This window comes from Triticum urartu, chromosome 2 (assembly GCF_003073215.2).
Source record: "Triticum urartu cultivar G1812 chromosome 2, Tu2.1, whole genome shotgun sequence".
In the NCBI taxonomy this organism is placed as follows: domain Eukaryota; kingdom Viridiplantae; phylum Streptophyta; class Magnoliopsida; order Poales; family Poaceae; genus Triticum; species Triticum urartu.
In genome coordinates this window covers 431,648,822-431,664,603 of record NC_053023.1, presented here as the reverse complement: position 1 = coordinate 431,664,603, position 15,782 = coordinate 431,648,822, and positions in this window count along the sequence as shown.

Sequence of the window (15,782 nt, the reverse complement as noted above, 5' to 3'; positions counted from 1 at the left end):
GAGAGAGAGATCAAACACATAGCTACTAGTACATACCCTTAGCCCCGAGGGAGAACTACTCCCTCCTCGTCATGGAGAGCACCGGGATGATGAAGATGGCCACCGGAGAAGGATTGCCCCCTCCGGTAGGGTGCCGGAACGGGTCTAGATTGGTTTTTGGTGGCTACGGAGGCTTCTGGCGGCGGAACTCCCGATCTATTCTGTGTTCTGGAAGTTTTAGGTCACGTAGGTATATATGGGTGCAGGAGGTACGTCAGGGGAGCCACGAGGGCCCCACGAGACAGGGGGCGCGCCCTAGGGGGGCGCCCCCCACCCTCGTGAGCACCTTGTTCCTTCCTTGACGTGGGGTCCAAGTCCATCAGGTGTGTTTCCTTCCAAAAATAACTTCTCCAGTTGATTTCGTTCCGTTTCGACTCCGTCTGATATTCCTTTTCTTCAAAACACTGAAATAGGCATAAAACAACAAATCTGGGCTGGGCCTCCAGTTAATAGGTTAGTCGAAAAATAATATAAAAGTGGATAATAAAGCCCAATATTGCCTAAAACAGTAGATAATATAGCATGGAGCAATCAAAAATTATAGATACGTTGGAGACGTATCAAGCATCCCCAAGCTTAATTCCTGCTCGTCCTCAAGTAGGTAAATGATAAAAAAGATAATTTTTGATGTGCAATGCTAGTTGGCACAATTTCAATGTAATTCTTCTTACTTGTGATATGAATATTCAGATTTGTAAGATTCAAGACAAAAGTTCATATTGACATAGAAATAATAATACTCCAAGCATACTAACTAAGCAATCATAAGCATACTAACTAAGCAATTCTGTCTTCTCAAAATAACATGGCCAAAGAAAGCTATCCCTACAAAATCATATAGTCTGGCTATGCTCCATCTTCACCACACAAAATATTTAAATCATGCACAACCCCGATGACAAGCCAAGCAATTGTTTCATACTTTTGATGTTCTCAAACTTTTTCAATCTTCACGCAATACATGAGCGTGAGCCATGGACATAGCACTATAGGGGAATAGAATGGTGGTTGTGGAGAAGACAAAAAGGAGAAGATAGTCTCACATCAACTAGGCGTATCAACGGGCTATGGAGATGCCCATCAATAGATATCAATGTGAGTGAGTAGGGATTGCCATGCAACGGATGCACTAGAGCTATAAATGTATGAAAGCTCAACAAAAGAAACTAAGTGGGTGTGCATCCAACTTGCTTGCTCACGAAGACCTAGGGCACTTGAGGAGGCCCATTATTGGAATATACAAGCCAAGTTCTATAATGAAAGATTCCCACTAGTATATGAAAATGACAAAACAAGAGACTCTCTATATGAAGAACATGGTGCTACTTTGAAGCACAATATATGAGACTCGCTATATGAAGAACATGGTGCTACTTTGAAGCACAAGTGTGGAAAAGGATAGTAGCATTGCCCCTTTTTATTTTTTTTTATTTGGCCTTTCTTTTTTTTTGGCCTTTCTCTTTTTTGGCCTTTTTTTTTTTTATTTGGGACAATGCTCTATTAATGATGATCATCACACTTCTATTTATTTACAACTCAATGATTACAACTCGATACTAGAACAAAGATATGACTCTATATGAATGCCTCCGGCGGTGTACCGGGATGTGCAATGATGCATGAGTGACATGTATGAAAGAATTATGAATGGTGGCTTTGCCACAAATACGATGTCAACTACATGATCATGCAAGCAATATGACAATGATGAAGCGTGTCATAATAAACGGAACGGTGGAAAGTTGCATGGCAATATATCTCGGAATGGCTATGGAAATGCCATAATAGGTAGGTATGGTGGCTGTTTTGAGGAAGGTATATGGTGGGTTTATGGTACCGGCGAAAGTTGCGCGGTACTAGAGAGGCTAGCAAAGGTGGAAGGGTGAGAGTGCGTATAATCCATGGACTCAACATTAGTCATAAAGAACTCATATACTTATTGCAAAAATCTAGAAGTTATCAAAGCAAAGTATTACGCGCATGCTCCTAGGGGGATAGATTGGTAGGAAAAGACCATCGCTCGTCCCCGACCGCCACTCATAAGGAAGACAATCAATAAATAAATCATGCTCCCAATCAATAAATAAATCATGCTCTGACTTCGTCACATAACGGTTCACCATACGTGCATGCTACGGGAATCACAAACTTTAACACAAGTATTCTTTAAATTCACAACTACTCAACTAGCATGACTTTAATATTATCACCTCAATATCTCAAAACAATTATCATGCTTCAAACTTCTTCTAGTATTCAACACACTCATAAGAGAATTTTATTATTCTTGAATACCTAGCATATTAGGATTTTAAGCAAATTAACATGCTATTTTAAGACTCTCAAAATAATCTAAGTGAAGCATGAGAGTTCATCTATTTCTTTAAAATAAAACTACCACCATGCTCTAAAAGGATATAAGTGAAGCACTAGAGCAAATGACAAACTACTCCGAAAGATATAAGTGAAGATCAATGAGTAGTCGAATAATTATGCAACTATGTGAAGACTCTCTAACATTTAATAATTTCAGATCTTGGTATTTTATTCAAACAGCAAGCAAAACAAAATAAAATGACATCTAAGAATAGCAAACATCATGTGAAGAAGCAAAAACTTAGGATCAACCGATACTAACTGATAATTCTTGAATAAGAAAGGTGGGATGCCAACCGGGGCATCCCCAAGCTTAGATGCTTGAGACTTCTTGAAATATTATCTTGGGGTGCCTTGGGCATCCCCAAGATTTAGCTTTTGTATCTCCTTAATTCCTCTCATATCACAGTCTCCCTAAATCTCAAAAGCTTCATCCACACAAAACTCAACAAGGACTCGTGAGATAAGTTAGTATAAACCATTGCCAAAACCTTATCATACTCTACTGTAGCAAATCACTAAAATTATTATTCAACATTTCATACTAAATGCCTCTGCATATTTAATAGTCCTATCCTCAAATAGAATCATTAAAGAAGCAAACATATGCAAACAATGCAAACATAACAGCAATCTGCCTAAACAGGATAGTCTGTAAAGAATGCAGCAACATCCATACTTCCCTAGCTCCAAAAATTATGAAATAAAATTCCCACTGTAGTAAATTTATCAGAGATTAATATGCAAAAGGTTTCAACACTTTATCACATTCTAACTTTTCTAGGGAATTATTGCAACAGCGGTAATCTTTCTGTTTTCAAACAGCAACATGTGGACTTGTAACATAGGCATAGTAAAGACTATTAATGCCACTTTTATTGAAATAAAAGATGCAAAACATTGTTATAAATAACAGCAAGCAAATCCTAACAAAATAAATTGACGCTCCAACTAAAACACATATCATGTGGCGAATAAAAATATAGCTTCAAGTAAAGTTACAGATGAACGAAGACGAAAGAGGGGATGCCTTCCGGGGCATCCCCAAGTTTAGGCTCTTGGCTATCCTTGAATATTACCTTGGGGTGCCTCGGGCATCCCCAAGCTTAGGCTATTGCCACTCCTTATTCCATAGTCCATTGAATCCTTACCCAAAACTTGAAAACTTCACAGCACAAAACTTAACAAAAAACTCGTAAGCTCCGTTAGTATAAGAAAATAAATCACCACTTCAAGATACTGTAATGAAATAATTTTTTATTTATATTGGTGTTAAACCTACTGTATTCCAACTTCTCTATGGTTTATAAACTATTTTACTAGCCATAGATTCATCAAAATAAGCAAGCAACACAATGAAAACAGAATCTGTCAAAAACAGAACAGTCTGTAGTAATCTGAATCAAACGTATACTTCTGGAACTCATAAAATTCTCAAATAAATTGCTGGACCTTAGGAATTTATCTATTAATCATCTTCAAAAATAATTAACTAAATATAACTCTCCAAATAAAAATGGCAGCAATTCTCGTGAGCACTAAAGTTTCTGTTTTTGACAGCATGATCAACAAGACTTTCCCCAAGTCTTCCCAAAGGTTCTACTTGGCACAAACACTAATTAAACACATAAAACCACATCTAAACAGAGGCTAGATGAATTATTTATTACTAAACAGGAACAAAAAGCAAGGAACAAAAATGAAGTTGGGTTGCCTCCCAACAAGCGCTATCGTTTAACGCCCCTAGCTAGGCATGATGGTTTCAATGATGCTCACATAAAGGATAGGAATTGAAACATAAAGAGAGCATCATGAAGAATATGACTAGCACATTTAAGTCTAACCCACTTCCTATGCATAGGGATTTTGTGAGAAAATAACTTATGGGAACAATAATCAACTAGCATAGGAAGGTAAAACAAGCATAACTTCAAAATTATAAGCACATAGAGAGGAAACTTGATATTATTGCAATTCCTACAAGCATATGTTCCTCCCTCATAATAATTTTCAGTAGCATCATGAATGAATTCAACAATATAACCAGAACCTAAAGCATTCTTTTCATGATCTACAAGCATAGAAATTTTATTACTCTCCACATAAGCAAAATTCTTCTCATGAATAATAGTGGGAGCAAACTCAACAAAATAACTATCATGTGATTGAAAATTAAGATCAAGATGACAAGTTTCATGGTTATCATTATTCTTTAAAGCATACGTGTCATCACAATAATTATCATAGATAGGAAGCATGCTTTCATCATAGTAAATTTGCTCATCAAAGCTTGGGGGACAAAAAATATCATCTTCATCATACATAGCTTCCCCAAGCTTGTGGCTTTGCATATCATTAGCATCATGTATATTCAAGGAATTCATACTAACAACATTGCAATCATGCTCATCATTCAAATATTTAGTGCCAAACATTTTATAGATTTCTTCTTCTAGCACTTGAGCACAATTATCCTTTCCATTTTTAAAAAGGTGAAGCGTATGAGACAAACTTAATTCCATTTTTTATAGTTTTCTTTTATAAACTAAACTAGTGATAAAACAAGAAACTAAAAGACTCGATTGCAAGATCTAAATATATACCTTCAAGCACTCACCTCCCCGGCAACGGCGCCAGAAAAGAGCTTGATGTCTACTACACAACCTTCTTCTTGTAGACGTTGTTGGGCCTCCAAGTGCAGAGGTTTGTAGGACAGTAGCAAATTTCCCTCAAGTGGATGACCTAAGGTTTATCAATCCGAGGCGTAGGATGAAGATGGTCTCTCTCAAGCAACCCTGCAACCAAATAACAAAGAGTCTCTTGTGTCCCGAAAAGACCCAATACAATGGTAAATTGTATAGGTGCACTAGTTCGGCGAAGAGATGGTGATACAAGTGGTATATGGATAATAGATAAAGGTATTTGTAATCTGAAATTATAAAAACAGCAAGGTAACGAATGATAAAAGTGAGCGTAAATGGTATTGCAATGATAGGAAATAGGGCCTAGGGTTCATACTTTCACTAGTGTAAGTCCTCTCAACAATAATATCATAATTGGATCACATAACTATCCCTCAACATGCAACAAAGAGTCACTCCAAAGTCACTAATAGCGGAGAACGAACGAAGAGATTACGGTAGGGTATGAAACCACCTCAAAGTTATTCTTTCCAATCAATCCGTTGGGCTATTCCTATAAGTGTCACAAACAACCCTAGAGTTCGTACTAGAATAACACCTTAAGATACAAATCAACCAAAACCCTAATGTCACCTAGATACTCCAATGTCACCTCAAGTATCCGTGGGTATGATTATACGATATGCATCACACAATCTCAGATTTATCTATTCAACCAACACATAGAACCTCAAAGAGTGCCCCAAAGTTTCTACCAGAGAATCAGGACGAAAACGTGTGCCAACCCCTATGCATAGGTTCATGAACCCGCAAGTTGGTCACCAAAACATACATCAAGTGGCACATGGTATCCCATTGTCACCATAGATATCCACGGCAAGACATACATCAAGTGTTCTCAAATCTTTAAAGACTCAATCCGATAAGATTACTTCAAAGGGGAAACTCAATTCATTACAAGAGAGAAGAGGGGGAGGAGAAACATAAGATCCAACTATAATAACAAAGCTCGCGATACATCAAGATCGTGCCAAATCAAGAACACGAGAGAGAGAGAGATCAAACACATAGCTACTAGTACATACCCTTAGCCCCGAGGGAGAACTACTCCCTCCTCGTCATGGAGAGCACCGGGATGATGAAGATGGCCACCGGAGAAGGATTGCCCCCTCCCGCAGGGTGCCGGAACGGGTCTAGATTGGTTTTCGGTGGCTACGGAGGCTTCTGGCGGCGGAACTCCTGATCTATTCTGCGTTCTGGAAGTTTTAGGTCACGTAGGTATATATGGGTGCAGGAGGTATGTCAGGGGAGCCACAGGGCCCCGCGAGACAGGGGCCGCGCCCTAGGGGGGCGCCCCCCACCCTCGTGAGCACCTCGTTCCTTCCTTGATGTGGGGTCCAAGTCCATCAGGTGTGTTTCCTTCCAAAAATAACTTCTCCAGTTGATTTCGTTCCGTTTCGACTCCGTCTGATATTCCTTTTCTTCAAAACACTGAAATAGGCATAAAACAGCAAATCTGGGCTGGGCCTCCGGTTAATAGGTTAGTCCCAAAAATAATATAAAAGTGGATAATAAAGCCCAATATTGCCTAAAACAGTAGATAATATAGCATGGAGCAATCAAAAATTATAGATATGTTGGAGACGTATCAGTCCCCTCCCACCTCTTCGACGCGTACTATATATATATATACTCCCAGCATAACACAAACAAAAAAGATTATACCTTGCTAGTCAAATTAACCTCGTTGCCGGCTGTTCATCAAAGTGATGGACGACGACCTCGCGGGCCCATAGAAAGTGTCACACGCAAGTATCGAGTGTCGTGTAGGACAACCATCGACTGCATGCGGCCAAAACATGTATGTATGAAAGGGCTATGTAATGTTTTAAATAACGAATTCACGACTCTGATGTGGTACCTACCTAACAAAATGGCCAACCCACACAGTGGCTGAGGGAGTCCTAGACTAAGGGGTCCTCGGGCGTCCGACCTATTGGATATGGGCCGGACTGATGGGCCATGAAGATACAAAGACCGAAGACTCTACCCGTGTCCGGATGGGACTCTCCTTGGCGTGGAAGGCAAGCTTGGCGGCCAAATATGAATATTCCTTTCTCTGTAACCGACCTTGTGTAAACCCTACGTCCCTCCCGTGTCTATATAAACCGGAGGGCTAGGTCCGTAGATAGATCCTCATAATCATAGCTAGGCTAGACTTTTAGGATTTAGCCATTACGATCTCGTGGTAGATCAACTCTTGTAACACTCATATTCATCAAGATCAATCAAGCAGGAAGTAGGGTATTACCTCCATAGAGAGGGCCCGAACCTGGGTAAACATTGTGTCCCCCATCTCCTGTTACCATCAATCCTAGACGCATAGTTCGGGACCCCCTACCCGAGATCCGCCGGTTTTGACACCGACATTGGTGCTTTCATTGGGAGTTCCACTGTGTCGTTGAAAGATAGGATCGATGGCTCGCCTTGTTGTCAAGGATAACGTCACCTTCGGAGGAACCCTGGCCCAGGCCAAACCCTCTGGCTGGGCGGCTTCATTATGACCACCCGTTAGCCCACTAAGCCGACGATGGCTTCTCGGGTCATCAAAAATCCCCTTCATGTTGACTCTAAGTACTCCAAGCAGATGGATCTGGCGAAGCTGTCATCTTTAAACGAGCTCCTAGATCGCATCACTGCCTTGGGGGTTGCCACGGACTATGATCAGATTGGGCTCAAACCCGACCAGAGAGAAATTAAAATTCCACCGATCACCCATCAAATAGCGGTAGTAGAGGAGCAAGACGACAACTCTTCCTCTATATTAAGGACGAACTACATTCAGATCTCCAAACTTGAAGAGCCGGATACCCACCTGCAAAAAGACATGTCCTGTCCTCCGAACATAGAATCGGATGACAAGCCCAAAAAATCAGCTGACATCCCGGAGCCCGAACTACTAAATTCGGAGATCCTTCAAACTCCAGATCCTAATTTGGGTCAGGGCTCGGACTTCAATCCACCCACCCACCCAGACATCAGCGCTCTCAGGGGCATACGTCAACAGTATAAGGAAACGGCCCATCACTTCTGGGCCAGATTCCTCCTTGTCAAATATAAGATTGAAGATTGCGATGACGAAGACGCGATCATAGAGTTCCGCAGCAATTGCACGGATGAAGGAATCATCAACGCCATCAACCGTCATCGCATATCACGCTTCGCAGACTTGGCAACCATAGTATACAAGTACTGCACAATGGAAAGCGCCTGGAAAACTCAGGCAGCCTACTGGGAACTGCCGGTTTCCACCCAATCCCTCGTTCAGGTGAAAAGGACGCACCCTAGTGGCACGCCCGACCCAATGACAAAGAAATACAAGCCCATTACGAGACTTGGAATGGTTCTGGAGGGATGACTCGATGGACCATGCAAGCTACACACAACACCGGACACTATATCAACTCACGGCCTTAGAGCATGTTGGATACTCCGGTAGGTGGCCAAGAGCGGCGAGGATATCCTCACCAAGAATAACCCAGAGCAATATCCTCCAGAAGACAATGACCCCAGAGTATGACGGTCTTCGAGACTGAAAGTGCAACTATCCCTAGGTGGTTTTGGTAATTCATAACAACATATAGCTCATTGAGCTAATGCTATTCCAAGATGATTATTTCAGGAAAGCTCAATGATTGGCATGGCATGGATGTGAAAGTGGAACCCTCAAAATGCTAAGGACAAAGGATTGGCTCAAGCTCAAAAGCTCAAGACTCTTCATTTTATATTTTAGTGATCCAAGATCACATTGAGTCTTTAGGAAAAGCCAATACTATTAAGGAGGGATGAGGTGTTGCTTAATGAGCCTCTTGCTTCATGTGCTTAGTGATATGCTCCAAAACCCTCAACTACTTTCCCATATCCACATATGACCTAAACCCTAAGCCAAACTCGGTCCTACCGATTCTTCCTATCCGGCGCCACCGAGTTTTACTTGTCATTAGCCACTGCCAAACCCTAGCAATTCGGTCCTACCGATAGGGATCTCGGTCTCACCGAGATGGGGTTGCAAACTCTCTGTTTCCCTTTCGTAAATTTTCGGTCCCACCGAAAGAGCGAATCGGTCCAACCGAGATTGCAATGTAAACTCAGTGTTTCCCCTTTGTAACTTTTCGGTCTCACCGAGTTCCACTCGGTCTCACCGAAAGAGCAAATCGGTCCCACCGAGTTTGCCTGACCAACTCTCTGGTTAGCTAATTACCAAATTCGATCTCACCGAGTTTGTGTAGTCGGTCTCACCGAGATTACATTATGCCCAAACCCTAACCATATCGGTCCTACCGAGTTGCATGTCAGTCCCACCGAAAATCACTAACGGTCACTAGGTTTACATTTTCGGTCCGACCGAGCTTATTGATTCGGTCCCACCGAGATTGGAAAACTGTGTAACGGTTGGATTTTGTGTGGAGGCTATATATACCCCTCCACCTTCTTCTCATTCGATGAGAGAGCCATCAGAACACACACACCATTCCAACTCATATGTTCTGAGAGAGAACCACCTACTCATGTGTTGAGACCAAGACATTCCATTCCTACCATATGAATCTTGATCTCTAGCCTTCCCAAGTTGCTTTCCACTCAAACCTTCTTTCCACCAAATCCAAATCCTATGAGAGAGAGTTGAGTGTTGGGGAGACTATCATTTGAAGCACAAGAGCAAGGAGTTCATTACCTACACACCATTTGTTACTTCTTGGAGAGTGGTGTCTCCTAGATTGGCTAGGTGTCACTTGGGAGCCTCCGACAAGATTGTGGAGTTGAACCAAGGAGTTTGTAAGGGCAAGGAGATCGCCTACTTCGTGAAGATCTACCGCTAGTGAGGCAAGTCCTGTGTGGGCGTTGGCCATGGTGGGATAGACAAGGTTGCTTCTTCGTGGACCCTTTGTGGGTGGTTGCTTCTTCGTGGACCCTTCGTGGGTGGAGCCCTGTGTGGACTCGCGCAACCGTTACCCTTGGGTGGAGCCCTGTGTGGACTCGCGCAACCGTTACCCTTCGTGGGTTGAAGTCTCCATCAACGTGGATTTAGGATAGCACCACCTATCCGAACCACAGGAAAAATATCCGTGTCTCCAATAGCGTTTGAATTCTCCAAACCCTTCCCTTTACATTCTTGCAAGTTGCATGCTTTACTTTCCGATGCCTATATACTCTTTGCATGCTTGCTTGAATCATGTGATGAGATTGCTTGACTTGTCCTAAATTAGCTAAAATCTGCCAAGAACTAAAATTGGGAAAAGGTTAAGTTTTTATTTGGTCAAGTAGTCTAATCACCCCCCTCTAGACATACTTCGATCCTACAAGTGGTATCAGAGCTTTGTCTCCATTTGCTTGATCTCCATAGCTTTTGGTGGTCATAGCCTTGGTTTCACAACCTAGGAGAGTATGGCGTCTAGCGAGGGAAATTATCACCGTAGAGGTCCTTACTTTGATGGTACTAATTTTGCTAGTTGGAAGCATAAAATGAAAATAATGCATATTCTTGGACATAACCCCGCCGTTTGGGCTATTGTGTGTGTTGGTTTGCAAGGTGACTTCTTTGATGGGAGAGAACCGAACCGTGAAGCTACCGCGGATGAGTTGAAGATGTTGCAATACAATGCTCAAGCTTGTGATATTCTCTTCAACGGATTGTGCCCCGAAGAATTCAACAAAATCAGCCGCCTTGAGAATGCAAAGGAAATTTGGGACACTTTGGTTGATATGCACGAAGGTACCGACTCTGTCAAGGAATCCAAGTTGGAAGTGCTTCAAAGCCAACTTGACAAGTTCAAGATGAAGGATGGTGAAGGTGTCGCCGAAATGTACTCTAGGCTTGCTCTCATCACAAATGAGATTGCCGGCTTAGGAAGTGAAGAGATGACCGATAGATTCATCATCAAGAAGATTCTAAGAGCCTTGGATGGAAAATATGATACCATGTGCACATTGATCCAAATGATGCCCAATTACAAAGATCTCAAGCCAACGGAGGTGATTGGAAGAATTGTTGCTCATGAGATGTCACTTAAGGATAAAGAGGAACTTCACAACAAATCAAGTGGTGCCTATAAAGCCTCATGTGAAGCCCCTACATCATCAAGTGAGAAACAAGACTTCAATGAAGAATTGAGCTTAATGGTGAAGAACTTCAACAAGTTCTACAAGAGTAGAAGCAAAGATAGAAGCTTCAAGTCAAGGTCCTACAATGACAAAAGATCTTCTAGTCGAGAGCGAAACTGCTACAATTGTGGAAGACCCGGACACTATTCCAATGAGTGTACGGCTCCCTACAAGAGAAGAGAAGATTCTCCAAAAAGAAGAAGCAAAGGATCACCACCAAGAGAGAGAAGGAGTAGAGATGATCGTTATGAACGAAGATACTCACGGAGAAGCAAGGATTCGGAAAGGAAGGAAAAATCATCAAGGAGCTACACAAGAAGAAGACATCAAGCTCATGTTGGTGAATGGGTATCCGGCTCCGACTCCGACAGCCACTCCGAGAGAAGTTATCACTCCGACTCCGAAGATACTCAAGATGAAGGTGTTGCCGGTCTAGCACTTGTGTCAACCAACTCCTATGACATATTTGACTCACCAAATGAAGGAATTGGAAGATGCTTCATGACCAAAGGTCCTAAGGTAACACACCCCAAGTATGTTGATTTCAATAGTGATGAAGATGACTTGTTAGGTGATGATTTGCTTGTTGACAACTCTAGTGATGAATACTATGATGAAATGTCAATTAAACATGCTAATCAAGATAAAACGAATGACAATGACAAGGAGAAAATTGAGGCCCTAACTAAATAGCTAAACACTCTTAAGTTAGCTCATGACACTATCTTCGAAGATCATCGAGAACTTTTAAGAGCTCATGAGAAATTACGCTTTGAAAAGCTCAATCTTGAGCAAGAGCATGAGTTCTTAAAAGCAATCAATGATGATCTCCGCAAGAAAAGTTCTTCTTACATTGCCAAGCGTTTACTCTTATCCACTTACATGCCTCAAGTCAAGTCTAGTAACAAGAAAGATTCTTCCCCTAGCAGTAACAATGATCATGTTAAATCCAATATTGTTGCTTCTAGTAGTTCTCTTGATTCCACTAATGATTCTCTTAGCCAAGTTACACTTGAGCAAGAAAATAGTTTATTGAAGGGAATTATAGAGAAAGGAGTGTACAAAAGCCTTGCCGGGAGTAAGCAATTCGAGGAAATTGTGCGCAAGCAAGGAATGCACCGGAAGAATCAAGGTGTTGGTTTTGAGCGAAAGTTCAATGCCAATGGAGTTGAGTGGGAAGAAGATCAATACCCCAAGACAAAGTTTGTCCCTCAACAAGAGAAGTATACTTCTTTCAAGGGGACACAAGCTCAAGATGATCTTCCACCACAAGAGTACAAGCAAAAAGGCAAGGACAAGCTTCAAGAGGAAATTGATGCATTTGAAGAAGCTCCGAAGACCTTAGTCAAGTGGATTCCCAAGACTACTTCAAGCTCCACTTCATCAAGTACGACTACAACTCCAAGGATTCCCATCAAGATGATGTGGATCCAAAAGAAGAAGAACTAGAGAGTTCTTAAGGGTGACTCCGCCAACATACTTCACTCTTATCATTTTGGCAAGAACAAGTGCAATCAACTTCCACATCTTGCACTAGTTCAAGGAGTCACAAACCCTCTTGTTGGTAAGACAAGGGACAAGGTAACCTAAAAGTTTTCATGGACATCATCTTTTGTGTGCATCACTCTATGTCTATGGATATCCTTGTTTGTTCCTTGTGGGACTAACCCATGTAGGTATTGAAAGTGCAATTCACTCAAATGGATAGCTCCAAGAGATCTACATCAACATTGAGAATCCACATCTTCAATATCTACATGAAGTCATCATCGACAAAACCCAAGGTTAGTTCATCCCTCTTAGGGGGGATATCACATCTAGGGGGAGCTTTACTCTAGGACTTGAGCTAAAGCAACTCTAAAGATGTGAACACAACAATGCTTTATGTAAAAGTGGTAACCCCACTTGAGCTTAAACGATGAGTATGACCTATGATCAAGTGATCTCACTTGACTCCTAAGTCAATATACTCATATATAGATGACCTAGTCATCGCAAATTGCTTGATAGCTGCTAGAATTGGTTGTGCATGCCTTGTCACATATTTCATTTGCCATCTTATTGTGTGAGCATGCTGATTGCATATTTTACTCATTCGAGGACATCCACTTGTTGTTTTGATTGTTTGGTTTTATCTTCTTTTGCCAAGTGGATGGACAAGAATGCCTAAGAACCTCCTCTAGCTATCTATGCTTTTCTCATCTCAAACTCTATTCATGCTGCATCACAAAATTTGATCAAGTCAGATTCGAACCACTCTGTGTGAGGAGCTCTCGGAGTCCCCGATTCGTCATAGACTTAAACTTCCAAAACCTCTTTATGATTCTCGGTCTGACCGATACTCCACTTTCGGTCCTACCGAGATCATTAAGTTGATCTAGGTTTTCGATCTCGGTGCAACCGATTTGAACCTTTCGGTCACACCGAGTTTCAGTAACTGCACGCAGTTATGAATCTCGGTGCCACCGAGTCGTTCCACTCGGTCACACCGACAGGGTCGGGCTATATATAGTCACGGGCAAAATTTGGAAATTTCTCCGAACCCCTTCGCCCGCGCGATAGCCTGCTCTGCCCTCGTGGTCTCCGGATCGTCTTCTCGCCGCCAGCCGCCTCCAGTCGCTGGTCTCCGTCGCCGTCAACGGGAATTCTGCCCCGCCGTTGCCGCCGTAGCAAGTCCCCGCCGAACTAGGGTATGGACTTGATCTTTGTGCTATTCCTCAATCTGATTCCTAGCACATTGTGATCATATTGATTCTAGCCACGTTTGATAAACTTCTATCCAGTCAAAACGCCCGTAGATTAGGTTTGATTCGAAAATTCTAGGTTTAGGTTTCCGCCGAAACCATCTCGGACCCACCGAGTTGAAAAACTCGGTCCCACCGAATTGGCTCTTGCCATTGCACAAGTGAGACTCGGTCTGACCGAGAATTACTTATCGGTGTGACCTATTTTTGAACTCAGTGAAACCCTAGCAGTCTCGGTGCCACCAAACTGTGACTCGGTCCTACCGAGTTCACTAGTTTAGGTTCCAAAACTGCTTCGGTATCACCGAGTTTGAAAATCGGTAGATCCGAGATGATTTCAGTGGGAAACTAAAACTAAGTTTTTGGATCATTCTTTTGCAAAAATCTCTGCATTTTGTGATGCTCATCTTTTCTATCTCATCTATAATCTATTCATAGGGTCAGCAGTCAGTTTGCAGCATGTCTGATCAAAGTGATAGCCAAAATATGTCAGAGCAGTAAGTGGTGATGAGTGAGGGCACTAGTCCCTCCAGTTCATCTGATGAAGGCAGCAGGAGCACTCCTAGCAATTTGCCAAAGGCTGTCACGAGACAAAGGAAGAAGAGGACTTCAGATTCCGAAGATGAGGACTATGTGGCAGAGGAAGAGGCCACTTCCAAGAGAGTTGAGCCAGCTCAAGGCACTAAGCCAGGCCTGAAAATCAAAAGGCCAGCAGGCAGGCAGCCCATGTCAAAAGCAAGAGCCTCAACTGAGAAGCCCACTCCTCAAGAGCCAGTTGCTGCAGAAGTCAAGAAAAGAAAGGAAAGGGTGAAGAAGACTGTGGCTAGAGTGCTTGGCAAAGCTTCCATCATGGAAGAAGAAGAGGAAGAAGAGGTAGCTGCACCAGCGCCCAAGGCACCCAAGCTAATGGGAGATGCCATAAAATCAGGGGGAGCTGCCTCCAAGGCCAAGTCAGCTCCAAAGCCAAAGCCTAAGAGAAATACAAGGAGCATTCCTGCAGCTGAAAAGAACAAGGCCCCAGTGCCTGAGATTGTTGCTGAAGAAGAGGAAGAAAATGTCCTGAGAAAGCTAAAGCCCAAGATCCCAGACCACAACGATGCTCATCCTATGGCCGAGGACATGAAGCTCAGGAGAGATTCAGGGATGAGAAAGTGGAGAGAAGCAGACCCGTATGCTTCAAGGAGAAGGACTGCCGTGGACTACAGGTTTCACACCAAGGAGCAGCAGGATTTTTATGAGACAGTGCTGCTAGATAAGAAGCCCATTGTCTGTGATATGCGTTGGGTTGATTGGACATACATCAAGGACAATGAGGAACACTACCCAGGAGTATATGACAGCTTTAATGCTTGTGGAGTAGCTGACTTTGTTGGGCAGAAGCTCACAAAGTGGAACGAGGAACTTATCATGCAGTTCTACTCCACAGCTCACTTTTATCCAGATGGGAGGATCACATGGATGTCTGAGGGTACAAGGTACCAATCTACAGTGGCTGAGTGGGCACAGATCATAAATGCCCCAGAGGAGCAAGATGATGACTTGGATATCTATGCCAAGAAGAAGATGGACCATAACTCCATGTCCAATATGTACAAGGAGATCCCAAATGAAGCACTTGATACCTTCAAGTTTGGCTCAGTACATTACCTTCTGTCAGGGCTCCCAACGATCAATTGGATACTAAGGCACACCTTATTGCCTAAGTCTGGAGATCACAAGATGATCAGAGGCCATGCTATCAACTTGCTACATGTGTTTGATGTGCCTCACAAGTTCAAGGTGATGAGCCTCATAGTGGAAACAATCAAGAGGACTGCAG